At 41.4% G+C, this 15,062-nt stretch overlaps 8 non-coding genes across 8 annotated transcripts; all 8 read right to left on the minus strand.

Moving 5' to 3' along the window:
• Window positions 1-480: 480 nt before the first annotated feature.
• Window positions 481-553, minus strand: TRNAR-ACG (transfer RNA arginine (anticodon ACG)). Its single transcript has one exon. It is a non-coding gene; the product is annotated as a tRNA-Arg (tRNA).
• A 3,031-nt stretch (window positions 554-3,584) lies between these two features.
• Window positions 3,585-3,657, minus strand: TRNAR-ACG (transfer RNA arginine (anticodon ACG)). Its single transcript has one exon. It is a non-coding gene; the product is annotated as a tRNA-Arg (tRNA).
• A 2,743-nt stretch (window positions 3,658-6,400) lies between these two features.
• Window positions 6,401-6,472, minus strand: TRNAH-GUG (transfer RNA histidin (anticodon GUG)). Its single transcript has one exon. It is a non-coding gene; the product is annotated as a tRNA-His (tRNA).
• An 8-nt stretch (window positions 6,473-6,480) lies between these two features.
• On the minus strand, window positions 6,481-6,553 carry TRNAR-ACG (transfer RNA arginine (anticodon ACG)). Its single transcript has one exon. It is a non-coding gene; the product is annotated as a tRNA-Arg (tRNA).
• Window positions 6,554-8,718: 2,165 nt separating this feature from the next.
• TRNAR-ACG (transfer RNA arginine (anticodon ACG)) lies at window positions 8,719-8,791 on the minus strand. The gene has a single exon. It is a non-coding gene; the product is annotated as a tRNA-Arg (tRNA).
• A 2,722-nt stretch (window positions 8,792-11,513) lies between these two features.
• On the minus strand, window positions 11,514-11,585 carry TRNAH-GUG (transfer RNA histidin (anticodon GUG)). The gene has a single exon. It is a non-coding gene; the product is annotated as a tRNA-His (tRNA).
• An 8-nt stretch (window positions 11,586-11,593) lies between these two features.
• TRNAR-ACG (transfer RNA arginine (anticodon ACG)) lies at window positions 11,594-11,666 on the minus strand. The gene has a single exon. It is a non-coding gene; the product is annotated as a tRNA-Arg (tRNA).
• Window positions 11,667-13,831: 2,165 nt separating this feature from the next.
• TRNAR-ACG (transfer RNA arginine (anticodon ACG)) lies at window positions 13,832-13,904 on the minus strand. The gene has a single exon. It is a non-coding gene; the product is annotated as a tRNA-Arg (tRNA).
• Between the last annotated feature and the right edge of the window lie 1,158 nt (window positions 13,905-15,062).

The raw sequence follows: 15,062 nt of genomic DNA on the forward strand, positions 1-15,062 counted from the left end.
CATGGAGCAGGTGCCAAACCGCTGCAGAATCTGCACAAAGAAGTGACATGCTGTGTATTTAAAACTGCAGCAAATCTGCGTGGAAAATACAGAACTGTGGCCACTGCTTTTTGCATTGAGTTAAATGACACTTGATGATGAAGTGCCACACTTGCTAATTACTATTGTTTTTGCTTTAAAAGAATATCTTGTAAGAGAGGCTAAACATTTCTGTATAAATGTTATGGTCATTTGTGAAGTTCCTGTTTGTCTTAAGTTTTGTGAGGAGGTAGAATCACTGAATATTAACCATCGCATGCATAGAGAAGAATTGATGAAGAAGATGAAGTTTGCTGCCTATTTACTGATTGCAAAATTTCCAAAATCAGCTTATTTAAAGCTTTGTGCAGAATCTATAAGATGCCGTGACCCGGATTCAAACCGGTTTTGCTGCGGCCACAACACAGAGTACTAACCACTATACGATCACGGCAACATTCTCGAGCCAGGTAGGAGTCGAACCTACAATCTTCTGATCCGTAGTCAGACGCGTTATCCATTGCACCACAGGCCCTTACGTTGATGTTTTCTTTTTCATGCACCATCATGCTAAAGCAAAGTAAAACCTGCAATAGGCTGTCATCGCCACATAAGTCTTTCTTTTCTTGCCAATCCACTCAGAATCTGAAACAAAATATTTTTGTTCAATCTGAAATTCATGTTTTAGAATGAACAATTTCTATCTTCCTGCATTCATGTGCGATGTTTCAATTTTTCTCACATTTTTGGAGAAAGCAAATTCACTAGTTGGCAGATAGAAAAAGAAATCATGCAAAAGAAACAATTTACAAGTTATATGTAAAGTTTCCTTTTACCTAATATTACTATCTTGAGAGTAACCAGCAAAATCACTACTTGGCAGACAAAAGTTGTCAAAAGGAAAGAAAAATAATAAAGGTGATGAATTTTATTGTAGATTAGTGATGATCGACCGCTGAAAAGAGTTGATCGATTGCGCTTAGAGTGGGTGATGAGAGTGTGAGAGCTAAGCACCACCTGCAAAGAGGGTGAGAAAGAAATAGCGAGGCTTGTTTGCCACCCTCGAAGATAGAGGTAGAGACTTGCACACCACCCTCGAAGAGGGTGAGAGAGAGTGCCAGAGAAAGACGATGAAGCGAGAGAGAGAGAGAGAGAGAGAGAGAGAGTTGAGCACCACCTGCACAGAGGGTGAGAAGGAAATTGTGAGACTTGTTCACCACCCTCAAAGATAGAGTTAGAGACTTGTGCACCACCCTTGAAGAGGGTGAGAGAGAGGGGGAGAGAAAGATGCCTGAGAAACACCTGTTACTCAGTCGACTAACTAGCATTGCTGAGTACACGAATGCATGATGAAGTGTCAAACTTGCTAATTACTGTTGGCAAGAGAGGGAGAGAAAGACGCTTTGGGTGTGTGCTCATGTTGCCAATTCTGCTGTGGAATTTTCCGCATGGATTTGTCTAAATCCACTTGTCAACATTGTCAACAGACATGTGGTTTATCTGTGGATTAGCCTGTGGTTCTCCCCTGCGGTTTGACACCTGTCATGGAGCAGGTGCCAAACCGCTGCAGAATCTGCACAAAGAAGTGACATGCTGTGTATTTAAAACTGCAGCAAATCTGCGTGGAAAATACAGAACTGTGGGCACTGTTTTTTGCATTGAGTTAAATGACACTTGATGATGGAGTGCCACACTTGCTAATTACTATTGTTTTTGCTTTAAAAGATTATCTTGTAAGAGAGGCTAAACATTTCTGTATAAATGTTATGGTCATTTCCTGTTTGTCTTAAGTTTTGTGAGGAGGTAGAATCACTGAATATTAACCATCGCATGCATAGAGAAGAATTGATGAAGAAGATGAAGTTTGCTGCCTATTTACTGATTGCAAAATTTCCAAAATCAGCTTATTTAAAGCTTTGTGCAGAATCTATAAGATGCCGTGACCCAGATTCGAACCGGGGTTGCTGCGGCCACAACGCAGAGTACTAACCACTATACGATCACGGCAGCATTCTCGAGCCAGGAAGGAGTCGAACCTACAATCTTCCGATCCGTAGTCAGACGCGTTATCCATTGCACCACTGGCCCTTACGTTGATGTTTTCTTTTTCATGCACCATCATGCTAAAGCAAAGTAAAACCTGCAATAGGCTGTCATCGCCACATAAGTCTTTCTTTTCTTGCCAATCCACTCAGAATCTGAAACAAAATATTTTTGTTCAATCTGAAATTCATGTTTTAGAATGAACAATTTCTATCTTCCTGCATTCATGTGCGATGTTTCAATTTTTCTCACATTTTTGGAGAAAGCAAATTCACTAGTTGGCAGATAGAAAAAGAAATCATGCAAAAGAAACAATTTACAAGTTATATGTAAAGTTTCCTTTTACCTAATATTACTATCTTGAGAGTAACCAGCAAAATCACTACTTGGCAGACAAAAGTTGTCAAAAGGAAAGAAAAATAATAAAGGTGATGAATTTTATTGTAGATTAGTGATGATCGACCGCTGAAAAGAGTTGATCGATTGCGCTTAGAGTGGGTGATGAGAGTGTGAGAGCTAAGCACCACCTGCAAAGAGGGTGAGAAAGAAATAGCGAGGCTTGTTTGCCACCCTCGAAGATAGAGGTAGAGACTTGCATACCACCCTCGAAGAGGGTGAGAGAGAGTGCCAGAGAAAGACGATGAAGCGAGAGAGAGAGAGAGAGAGAGAGAGAGTTGAGCACCACCTGCACAGAGGGTGAGAAGGAAATTGTGAGACTTGTTCACCACCCTCAAAGATAGAGTTAGAGACTTGTGCACCACCCTTGAAGAGGGTGAGAGAGAGGGGGAGAGAAAGATGCCTGAGAGACACCTGTTACTCAGTCGACTAACTAGCATTGCTGAGTACACGAATGCATGATGAAGTGTCAAACTTGCTAATTACTGTTGGCAAGAGAGGGAGAAAAAGACGCTTTGGGTGTGTGCTCATGTTGCCAATTCTGCTGTGGAATTTTCCGCATGGATTTGTCTAAATCCACTTGTCAACATTGTCAACAGACATGTGGTTTATCTGTGGATTAGCCTGTGGTTCTCCCCTGCGGTTTGACACCTGTCATGGAGCAGGTGCCACACCGCTGCAGAATCTGCACAAAGAAGTGACATGCTGTGTATTTAAAACTGCAGCAAATCTGTGTGGAAAATACAGAACTGTGGGCACTGTTTTTTGCATTGAGTTAAATGACACTTGATGATGAAGTGCCACACTTGCTAATTACTATTGTTTTTGCTTTAAAAGAATATCTTGTAAGAGAGGCTAAACATTTCTGTATAAATGTTATGGTCATTTCCTGTTTGTCTTAAGTCTTGTGAGGAGGTAGAATCACTGAATATTAACCATCGCATGCATAGAGAAGAATTGATGAAGAAGATGAAGTTTGCTGCCTATTTACTGATTGCAAAATTTCAAAAACCAGCTTATTTAAAGCTTTGTGCAGAATCTATAAAATGCCGTGACCCAGATTCGAACCGGGGTTGCTGCGGCCACAACGCAGAGTAATAACCACTATACGATCACGGAAACATTCTCGAGCCAGGTAGGAGTCGAACCTACAATCTTCTGATCCGTAGTCAGACGCGTTATCCATTGCACCACAGGCCCTTACGTTGATGTTTTCTTTTTCATGCACCATCATGCTAAAGCAAAGTAAAACCTGCAATAGGCTGTCATCGCCACATAAGTCTTTCTTTTCTTGCCAATCCACTCAGAATCTGAAACAAAATATTTTTGTTCAATCTGAAATTCATGTTTTAGAATGAACAATTTCTATCTTCCTGCATTCATGTGCGATGTTTCAATTTTTCTCACATTTTTGGAGAAAGCAAATTCACTAGTTGGCAGATAGAAAAAGAAATCATGCAAAAGAAACAATTTACAAGTTATATGTAAAGTTTCCTTTTACCTAATATTACTATCTTGAGAGTAACCAGCAAAATCACTACTTGGCAGACAAAAGTTGTCAAAAGGAAAGAAAAATAATAAAGGTGATGAATTTTATTGTAGATTAGTGATGATCGACCGCTGAAAAGAGTTGATCGATTGCGCTTAGAGTGGGTGATGAGAGTGTGAGAGCTAAGCACCACCTGCAAAGAGGGTGAGAAAGAAATAGCGAGGCTTGTTTGCCACCCTCGAAGATAGAGGTAGAGACTTGCACACCACCCTCGAAGAGGGTGAGAGAGAGTGCCAGAGAAAGACGATGAAGAGAGAGAGAGAGAGAGAGAGAGAGAGAGAGAGAGAGAGAGAGAGAGTGTTGAGCACCACCTGCACAGAGGGTGAGAAGGAAATTGTGAGACTTGTTCACCACCCTCAAAGATAGAGTTAGAGACTTGTGCACCACCCTTGAAGAGGGTGAGAGAGAGGGGGAGAGAAAGATGCCTGAGAGACACCTGTTACTCAGTCGACTAACTAGCATTGCTGAGTACACGAATGCATGATGAAGTGTCAAACTTGCTAATTACTGTTGGCAAGAGAGGGAGAGAAAGACGCTTTGGGTGTGTGCTCATGTTGCCAATTCTGCTGTGGAATTTTGCGCATGGATTTGTCTAAATCCACTTGTCAACATTGTCAACAGACATGTGGTTTATCTGTGGATTAGCCTGTGGTTCTCCCCTGCGGTTTGACACCTGTCATGGAGCAGGTGCCAAACCGCTGCAGAATCTGCACAAAGAAGTGACATGCTGTGTATTTAAAACTGCAGCAAATCTGCGTGGAAAATACAGAACTGTGGGCACTGTTTTTTGCATTGAGTTAAATGACACTTGATGATGAAGTGCCACACTTGCTAATTACTATTGTTTTTGCTTTAAAAGAATATCTTGTAAGAGAGGCTAAACATTTCTGTATAAATGTTATGGTCATTTCCTGTTTGTCTTAAGTTTTGTGAGGAGGTAGAATCACTGAATATTAACCATCGCATGCATAGAGAAGAATTGATGAAGAAGATGAAGTTTGCTGCCTATTTACTGATTGCAAAATTTCAAAAATCAGTTTATTTAAAGGTTTGTGCAGAATCTATAAGATTCTTTTCTTGCCAATCCACTCAGAATCTGAAACAAAATATTTTTGTTCAATCTGAAATTCATGTTTTAGAATGAACAATTTCTATCTTCCTGCATTCATGTGCGATGTTTCAATTTTTCTCACATTTTTGGAGAAAGCAAATTCACTAGTTGGCAGATAGAAAAAGAAATCATGCAAAAGAAACAATTTACAAGCTATATGTAAAGTTTCCTTTTACCTAATATTACTATCTTGAGAGTAACCAGCAAAATCACTACTTGGCAGACAAAAGTTGTCAAAAGGAAAGAAAAATAATAAAGGTGATGAATTTTATTGTAGATTAGTGATGATCGACCTCTGAAAAGAGTTGATCGATTGCGCTTAGAGTGGGTGATGAGAGTGTGAGAGCTAAGCACCACCTGCAAAGAGGGTGAGAAAGAAATAGCGAGGCTTGTTTGCCACCCTCGAAGATAGAGGTAGAGACTTGCACACCACCCTCGAAGAGGGTGAGAGAGAGTGCCAGAGAAAGACGATGAAGAGAGAGAGAGAGAGAGAGAGAGAGAGAGAGAGAGAGAGTTGAGCACCACCTGCACAGAGGGTGAGAAGGAAATTGTGAGACTTGTTCACCACCCTCAAAGATAGAGTTAGAGACTTGTGCACCACCCTTGAAGAGGGTGAGAGAGAGGGGGAGAGAAAGATGCCTGAGAGACACCTGTTACTCAGTCGGCTAACTAGCATTGCTGAGTACACGAATGCATGATGAAGTGTCAAACTTGCTAATTACTGTTGGCTAGAGAGGGAGAGAAAGACGCTTAGGGTGTGTGCTCATGTTGCCAATTCTGCTGTGGAATTTTCCGCATGGATTTGTCTAAATCCACTTGTCAACATTGTCAACAGACATGTGGTTTATCTGTGGATTAGCCTGTGGTTCTCCCCTGCGGTTTGACACCTGTCATGGAGCAGGTGCCAAACCGCTGCAGAATCTGCACAAAGAAGTGACATGCTGTGTATTTAAAACTGCAGCAAATCTGCGTGGAAAATACACAACTGTGGGCACTGTTTTTTGCATTGAGTTAAATGACACTTGATGATGAAGTGCCACACTTGCTAATTACTATTGTTTTTGCTTTAAAAGAATATCTTGTAAGAGAGGCTAAACATTTCTGTATAAATGTTATGGTCATTTCCTGTTTGTCTTAAGTTTTGTGAGGAGGTAGAATCACTGAATATTAACCATCGCATGCATAGAGAAGAATTGATGAAGAAGATGAAGTTTGCTGCCTATTTACTGATTGCAAAATTTCAAAAATCAGCTTATTTAAAGCTTTGTGCAGAATCTATAAGATGCCGTGACCCGGATTCGAACCGGGGTTGCTGCGGCCACAACGCAGAGTACTAACCACTATACGATCACGGCAACATTCTCGAGCCAGGTAGGAGTCGAACCTACAATCTTCTGATCCGTAGTCAGACGCGATATCCATTGCGCCACTGGCCCTTACGTTGTTGTTTTCTTTTTCATGCACCATCATGCTAAAGCAAAGTAAAACCTGCAATAGGCTGTCATCACCACATAAGTCTTTCTTTTCTTGCCAATCCACTCAGAATCTGAAACAAAATATTTTTGTTCAATCTGAAATTCATGTTTTAGAATGAACAATTTCTATCTTCCTGCATTCATGTGCGATGTTTCAATTTTTCTCACATTTTTGGAGAAAGCAAATTCACTAGTTGGCAGATAGAAAAAGAAATCATGCAAAAGAAACAATTTACAAGTTATATGTAAAGTTTCCTTTTACCTAATATTACTATCTTGAGAGTAACCAGCAAAATCACTACTTGGCAGACAAAAGTTGTCAAAAGGAAAGAAAAATAATAAAGGTGATGAATTTTATTGTAGATTAGTGATGATCGACCGCTGAAAAGAGTTGATCGATTGCGCTTAGAGTGGGTGATGAGAGTGTGAGAGCTAAGCACCACCTGCAAAGAGGGTGAGAAAGAAATAGCGAGGCTTGTTTGCCACCCTCGAAGATAGAGGTAGAGACTTGCACACCACCCTCGAAGAGGGTGAGAGAGAGTGCCAGAGAAAGACGATGAAGCGAGAGAGAGAGAGAGAGAGAGAGAGTTGAGCACCACCTGCACAGAGGGTGAGAAGGAAATTGTGAGACTTGTTCACCACCCTCAAAGATAGAGTTAGAGACTTGTGCACCACCCTTGAAGAGGGTGAGAGAGAGGGGGAGAGAAAGATGCCTGAGAGACACCTGTTACTCAGTCGACTAACTAGCATTGCTGAGTACACGAATGCATGATGAAGTGTCAAACTTGCTAATTACTGTTGGCAAGAGAGGGAGAGAAAGACGCTTTGGGTGTGTGCTCATGTTGCCAATTCTGCTGTGGAATTTTCCGCATGGATTTGTCTAAATCCACTTGTCAACATTGTCAACAGACATGTGGTTTATCTGTGGATTAGCCTGTGGTTCTCCCCTGCGGTTTGACACCTGTCATGGAGCAGGTGCCAAACCGCTGCAGAATCTGCACAAAGAAGTGACATGCTGTGTATTTAAAACTGCAGCAAATCTGCGTGGAAAATACAGAACTGTGGGCACTGTTTTTTGCATTGAGTTAAATGACACTTGATGATGAAGTGCCACACTTGCTAATTACTATTGTTTTTGCTTTAAAAGAATATCTTGTAAGAGAGGCTAAACATTTCTGTATGAATGTTATGGTCATTTCCTGTTTGTCTTAAGTTTTGTGCCAGAGTAAGACGATGAAGCACCACCTGTTGAGAGAGAAAGAGAGAGAGAGAGAGAGTTGAGCAACACCTGCACAGAGGGTGAGAAGGAAATTGTGAGACTTGTTGACCACCCTCAAAGATAGAGTTAGAGACTTGTGCTCCACCCTTGAAGAGGGTGAGAGAGAGGGGGAGAGAAAGATGCCTAAGAGACACCTGTTACTCAGTCGACTAACTAGCATTGCTGAGTACACGAATGCATGATGAAGTGTCAAACTTGCTAATTACTGTTGGCTAGAGAGGGAGAGAAAGACGCTTAGGGTGTGTGCTCATGTTGCCAATTCTGCTGTGGAATTTTCCGCATGGATTTGTCTAAATCCACTTGTCAACATTGTCAACAGACATGTGGTTTATCTGTGGATTAGCCTGTGGTTCTCCTCTGCGGTTTGACACCTGTCATGGAGCAGGTGCCAAACCGCTGCAGAATCTGCACAAAGAAGTGACATGCTGTGTATTTAAAACTGCAGCAAATCTGCGTGGAAAATACAGAACTGTGGGCACTGTTTTTTGCATTGAGTTAAATGACACTTGATGATGAAGTGCCACACTTGCTAATTACTATTGTTTTTGCTTTAAAAGAATATCTTGTAAGAGAGGCTAAACATTTCTGTATAAATGTTATGGTCATTTCCTGTTTGTCTTAAGTTTTGTGAGGAGGTAGAATCACTGAATATTAACCATCGCATGCATAGAGAAGAATTGATGAAGAAGATGAAGTTTGCTGCCTATTTACTGATTGCAAAATTTCCAAAATCAGCTTATTTAATGCTTTGTGCAGAATCTATAAGATGCCGTGACCCAGATTCAAACCGGGGTTACTGCGGCCACAACGCAGAGTACTAACCACTATACGATCACGGCAACATTCTCGAGCCAGGTAGGAGTCGAACCTACAATCTTCTGATCCGTAGTCAGACGCGTTATCCATTGCGCCACTGGCCCTTACGTTGATGTTTTCTTTTTCATGCACCATCATGCTAAAGCAAAGTAAAACCTGCAATAGGCTGTCATCGCCACATAAGTCTTTCTTTTCTTGCCAATCCACTCAGAATCTGAAACAAAATATTTTTGTTCAATCTGAAATTCATGTTTTAGAATGAACAATTTCTATCTTCCTGCATTCATGTGCGATGTTTCAATTTTTCTCACATTTTTCGAGAAAGCAAATTCACTAGTTGGCAGATAGAAAAAGAAATCATGCAAAAGAAACAATTTACAAGTTATATGTAAAGTTTCCTTTTACCTAATATTACTATCTTGAGAGTAACCAGCAAAATCACTACTTGGCAGACAAAAGTTGTCAAAAGGAAAGAAAAATAATAAAGGTGATGAATTTTATTGTAGATTAGTGATGATCGACCGCTGAAAAGAGTTGATCGATTGCGCTTAGAGTGGGTGATGAGAGTGTGAGAGCTAAGCACCACCTGCAAAGAGGGTGAGAAAGAAATAGCGAGGCTTGTTTGCCACCCTCGAAGATAGAGGTAGAGACTTGCACACCACCCTCGAAGAGGGTGAGAGAGAGTGCCAGAGAAAGACGATGAAGAGAGAGAGAGAGAGAGAGAGAGAGAGAGTGTTGAGCACCACCTGCACAGAGGGTGAGAAGGAAATTGTGAGACTTGTTCACCACCCTCAAAGATAGAGTTAGAGACTTGTGCACCACCCTTGAAGAGGGTGAGAGAGAGGGGGAGAGAAAGATGCCTGAGAGACACCTGTTACTCAGTCGACTAACTAGCATTGCTGAGTACACGAATGCATGATGAAGTGTCAAACTTGCTAATTACTGTTGGCAAGAGAGGGAGAGAAAGACGCTTTGGGTGTGTGCTCATGTTGCCAATTCTGCTGTGGAATTTTGCGCATGGATTTGTCTAAATCCACTTGTCAACATTGTCAACAGACATGTGGTTTATCTGTGGATTAGCCTGTGGTTCTCCCCTGCGGTTTGACACCTGTCATGGAGCAGGTGCCAAACCGCTGCAGAATCTGCACAAAGAAGTGACATGCTGTGTATTTAAAACTGCAGCAAATCTGCGTGGAAAATACAGAACTGTGGGCACTGTTTTTTGCATTGAGTTAAATGACACTTGATGATGAAGTGCCACACTTGCTAATTACTATTGTTTTTGCTTTAAAAGAATATCTTGTAAGAGAGGCTAAACATTTCTGTATAAATGTTATGGTCATTTCCTGTTTGTCTTAAGTTTTGTGAGGAGGTAGAATCACTGAATATTAACCATCGCATGCATAGAGAAGAATTGATGAAGAAGATGAAGTTTGCTGCCTATTTACTGATTGCAAAATTTCAAAAATCAGTTTATTTAAAGGTTTGTGCAGAATCTATAAGATTCTTTTCTTGCCAATCCACTCAGAATCTGAAACAAAATATTTTTGTTCAATCTGAAATTCATGTTTTAGAATGAACAATTTCTATCTTCCTGCATTCATGTGCGATGTTTCAATTTTTCTCACATTTTTGGAGAAAGCAAATTCACTAGTTGGCAGATAGAAAAAGAAATCATGCAAAAGAAACAATTTACAAGTTATATGTAAAGTTTCCTTTTACCTAATATTACTATCTTGAGAGTAACCAGCAAAATCACTACTTGGCAGACAAAAGTTGTCAAAAGGAAAGAAAAATAATAAAGGTGATGAATTTTATTGTAGATTAGTGATGATCGACCTATGAAAAGAGTTGATCGATTGCGCTTAGAGTGGGTGATGAGAGTGTGAGAGCTAAGCACCACCTGCAAAGAGGGTGAGAAAGAAATAGCGAGGCTTGTTTGCCACCCTCGAAGATAGAGGTAGAGACTTGCACACCACCCTCGAAGAGGGTGAGAGAGAGTGCCAGAGAAAGACGATGAAGAGAGAGAGAGAGAGAGAGAGAGAGAGAGAGAGAGAGTTGAGCACCACCTGCACAGAGGGTGAGAAGGAAATTGTGAGACTTGTTCACCACCCTCAAAGATAGAGTTAGAGACTTGTGCACCACCCTTGAAGAGGGTGAGAGAGAGGGGGAGAGAAAGATGCCTGAGAGACACCTGTTACTCAGTCGACTAACTAGCATTGCTGAGTACACGAATGCATGATGAAGTGTCAAACTTGCTAATTACTGTTGGCTAGAGAGGGAGAGAAAGACGCTTAGGGTGTGTGCTCATGTTGCCAATTCTGCTGTGAAATTTTCCGCATGGATTTGTCTAAATCCACTTGTCAACATTGTCAACAGACATGTGGTTTATCTGTGGATTAGCCTCTGGTTCTCCCCTGCGGTTTGACACCTGTCATGGAGCAGGTGCCAAACCGCTGCAGAATCTGCACAAAGAAGTGACATGCTGTGTATTTAAAACTGCAGCAAATCTGCGTGGAAAATACAGAACTGTGGGCACTGTTTTTTGCATTGAGTTAAATGACACTTGATGATGAAGTGCCACACTTGCTAATTACTATTGTTTTTGCTTTAAAAGAATATCTTGTAAGAGAGGCTAAACATTTCTGTATAAATGTTATGGTCATTTCCTGTTTGTCTTAAGTTTTGTGAGGAGGTAGAATCACTGAATATTAACCATCGCATGCATAGAGAAGAATTGATGAAGAAGATGAAGTTTGCTGCAATTTACTGATTGCAAAATTTCAAAAATCAGCTTATTTAAAGCTTTGTGCAGAATCTATAAGATGCCGTGACCCGGATTCGAACCGGGGTTGCTGCGGCCACAACGCAGAGTACTAACCACTATACGATCACGGCAACATTCTCGAGCCAGGTAGGAGTCGAACCTACAATCTTCTGATCCGTAGTCAGACGCGATATCCATTGCGCCACTGGCCCTTACGTTGATGTTTTCTTTTTCATGCACCATCATGCTAAAGCAAAGTAAAACCTGCAATAGGCTGTCATCACCACATAAGTCTTTCTTTTCTTGCCAATCCACTCAGAATCTGAAACAAAATATTTTTGTTCAATCTGAAATTCATGTTTTAGAATGAACAATTTCTATCTTCCTGCATTCATGTGCGATGTTTCAATTTTTCTCACATTTTTGGAGAAAGCAAATTCACTAGTTGGCAGATAGAAAAAGAAATCATGCAAAAGAAACAATTTACAAGTTATATGTAAAGTTTCCTTTTACCTAATATTACTATCTTGAGAGTAACCAGCAAAATCACTACTTGGCAGACAAAAGTTGTCAAAAGGAAAGAAAAATAATAAAGGTGATGAATTTTATTGTAGATTAGTGATGATCGACCGCTGAAAAGAGTTGATCGATTGCGCTTAGAGTGGGTGATGAGAGTGTGAGAGCTAAGCACCACCTGCAAAGAGGGTGAGAAAGAAATAGCGAGGCTTGTTTGCCACCCTCGAAGATAGAGGTAGAGACTTGCACACCACCCTCGAAGAGGGTGAGAGAGAGTGCCAGAGAAAGACGATGAAGCGAGAGAGAGAGAGAGAGAGAGAGAGTTGAGCACCACCTGCACAGAGGGTGAGAAGGAAATTGTGAGACTTGTTCACCACCCTCAAAGATAGAGTTAGAGACTTGTGCACCACCCTTGAAGAGGGTGAGAGAGAGGGGGAGAGAAAGATGCCTGAGAGACACCTGTTACTCAGTCGACTAACTAGCATTGCTGAGTACACGAATGCATGATGAAGTGTCAAACTTGCTAATTACTGTTGGCAAGAGAGGGAGAGAAAGACGCTTTGGGTGTGTGCTCATGTTGCCAATTCTGCTGTGGAATTTTCCGCATGGATTTGTCTAAATCCACTTGTCAACATTGTCAACAGACATGTGGTTTATCTGTGGATTAGCCTGTGGTTCTCCCCTGCGGTTTGACACCTGTCATGGAGCAGGTGCCAAACCGCTGCAGAATCTGCACAAAGAAGTGACATGCTGTGTATTTAAAACTGCAGCAAATCTGCGTGGAAAATACAGAACTGTGGGCACTGTTTTTTGCATTGAGTTAAATGACACTTGATGATGAAGTGCCACACTTGCTAATTACTATTGTTTTTGCTTTAAAAGAATATCTTGTAAGAGAGGCTAAACATTTCTGTATGAATGTTATGGTCATTTCCTGTTTGTCTTAAGTTTTGTGCCAGAGTAAGACGATGAAGCACCACCTGTTGAGAGAGAAAGAGAGAGAGAGAGAGAGTTGAGCAACACCTGCACAGAGGGTGAGAAGGAAATTGTGAGACTTGTTGACCACCCTCAAAGATAGAGTTAGAGACTTGTGCTCCACCCTTGAAGAGGGTGAGAGAGAGGGGGAGAGAAAGATGCCTAAGAGACACCTGTTACTCAGTCGACTAACTAGCATTGCTGAGTACACGAATGCATGATGAAGTGTCAAACTTGCTAATTACTGTTGGCTAGAGAGGGAGAGAAAGACGCTTAGGGTGTGTGCTCATGTTGCCAATTCTGCTGTGGAATTTTCCGCATGGATTTGTCTAAATCCACTTGTCAACATTGTCAACAGACATGTGGTTTATCTGTGGATTAGCCTGTGGTTCTCCTCTGCGGTTTGACACCTGTCATGGAGCAGGTGCCAAACCGCTGCAGAATCTGCACAAAGAAGTGACATGCTGTGTATTTAAAACTGCAGCAAATCTGCGTGGAAAATACAGAACTGTGGGCACTGTTTTTTGCATTGAGTTAAATGACACTTGATGATGAAGTGCCACACTTGCTAATTACTATTGTTTTTGCTTTAAAAGAATATCTTGTAAGAGAGGCTAAACATTTCTGTATAAATGTTATGGTCATTTCCTGTTTGTCTTAAGTTTTGTGAGGAGGTAGAATCACTGAATATTAACCATCGCATGCATAGAGAAGAATTGATGAAGAAGATGAAGTTTGCTGCCTATTTACTGATTGCAAAATTTCCAAAATCAGCTTATTTAATGCTTTGTGCAGAATCTATAAGATGCCGTGACCCAGATTCAAACCGGGGTTGCTGCGGCCACAACGCAGAGTACTAACCACTATACGATCACGGCAACATTCTCGAGCCAGGTAGGAGTCGAACCTACAATCTTCTGATCCGTAGTCAGACGCGTTATCCATTGCGCCACTGGCCCTTACGTTGATGTTTTCTTTTTCATGCACCATCATGCTAAAGCAAAGTAAAACCTGCAATAGGCTGTCATCGCCACATAAGTCTTTCTTTTCTTGCCAATCCACTCAGAATCTGAAACAAAATATTTTTGTTCAATCTGAAATTCATGTTTTAGAATGAACAATTTCTATCTTCCTGCATTCATGTGCGATGTTTCAATTTTTCTCACATTTTTCGAGAAAGCAAATTCACTAGTTGGCAGATAGAAAAAGAAATCATGCAAAAGAAACAATTTACAAGTTATATGTAAAGTTTCCTTTTACCTAATATTACTATCTTGAGAGTAACCAGCAAAATCACTACTTGGCAGACAAAAGTTGTCAAAAGGAAAGAAAAATAATAAAGGTGATGAATTTTATTGTAGATTAGTGATGATCGACCGCTGAAAAGAGTTGATCGATTGCGCTTAGAGTGGGTGATGAGAGTGTGAGAGCTAAGCACCACCTGCAAAGAGGGTGAGAAAGAAATAGCGAGGCTTGTTCGCCACCCTCGAAGATAGAGGTAGAGACTTGCACACCACCCTCGAAGAGGGTGAGAGAGAGTGCCAGAGTAAGACGATGAAGAGAGAGAGAGAGAGAGAGAGAGAGAGAGAGTTGAGCACCACCTGCACAGAGGGTGAGAAGGAAATTGTGAGACTTGTTCACCACCCTCAAAGATAGAGTTAGAGACTTGTGCACCACCCTTGAAGAGGGTGAGAGAGAGTGCCAGAGTAGGAGAGAGAGAGAGAGAGAGAGAGAGAGAGAGAGAGAGAGAGAGAGAGAGAGAGAGAGAGAGAGAGAGAGAGAGAGAGAGAGAGAGAGAGAGAGAGAGAGAGAGAGAGAGAGAGAGAGAGAGAGTTGAGCACCACCTGCACAGAGGGTGAGAAGGAGATTGTGAGACTTGTTCACCACCCTCAAAGATAGAGTTAGAGACTTGTGCACCACCCTTGAAGAGGGTGAGAGAGAGGGGGAGAGAAAAATGCCTGAGAGACACCTGTTACTCAGTCGACTAACTAGCGTTGCTGAGTACACGAATGCATGATGAAGTGTCAAACTTGCTAATTACTGTTGGCAAGAGAGGGAGAGAAAGACGCTTAGGGTGTGTGCTCATGTTGCCAATTCTGCTGTGGAATTTTCCGCAT

The sequence above is a fragment of the Dendrobates tinctorius genome, unplaced genomic scaffold, assembly GCF_039654945.1.
Source record: "Dendrobates tinctorius isolate UK_male_01 unplaced genomic scaffold, ASM3965494v1 ptg000245l, whole genome shotgun sequence".
Classification (NCBI taxonomy): domain Eukaryota; kingdom Metazoa; phylum Chordata; class Amphibia; order Anura; family Dendrobatidae; genus Dendrobates; species Dendrobates tinctorius.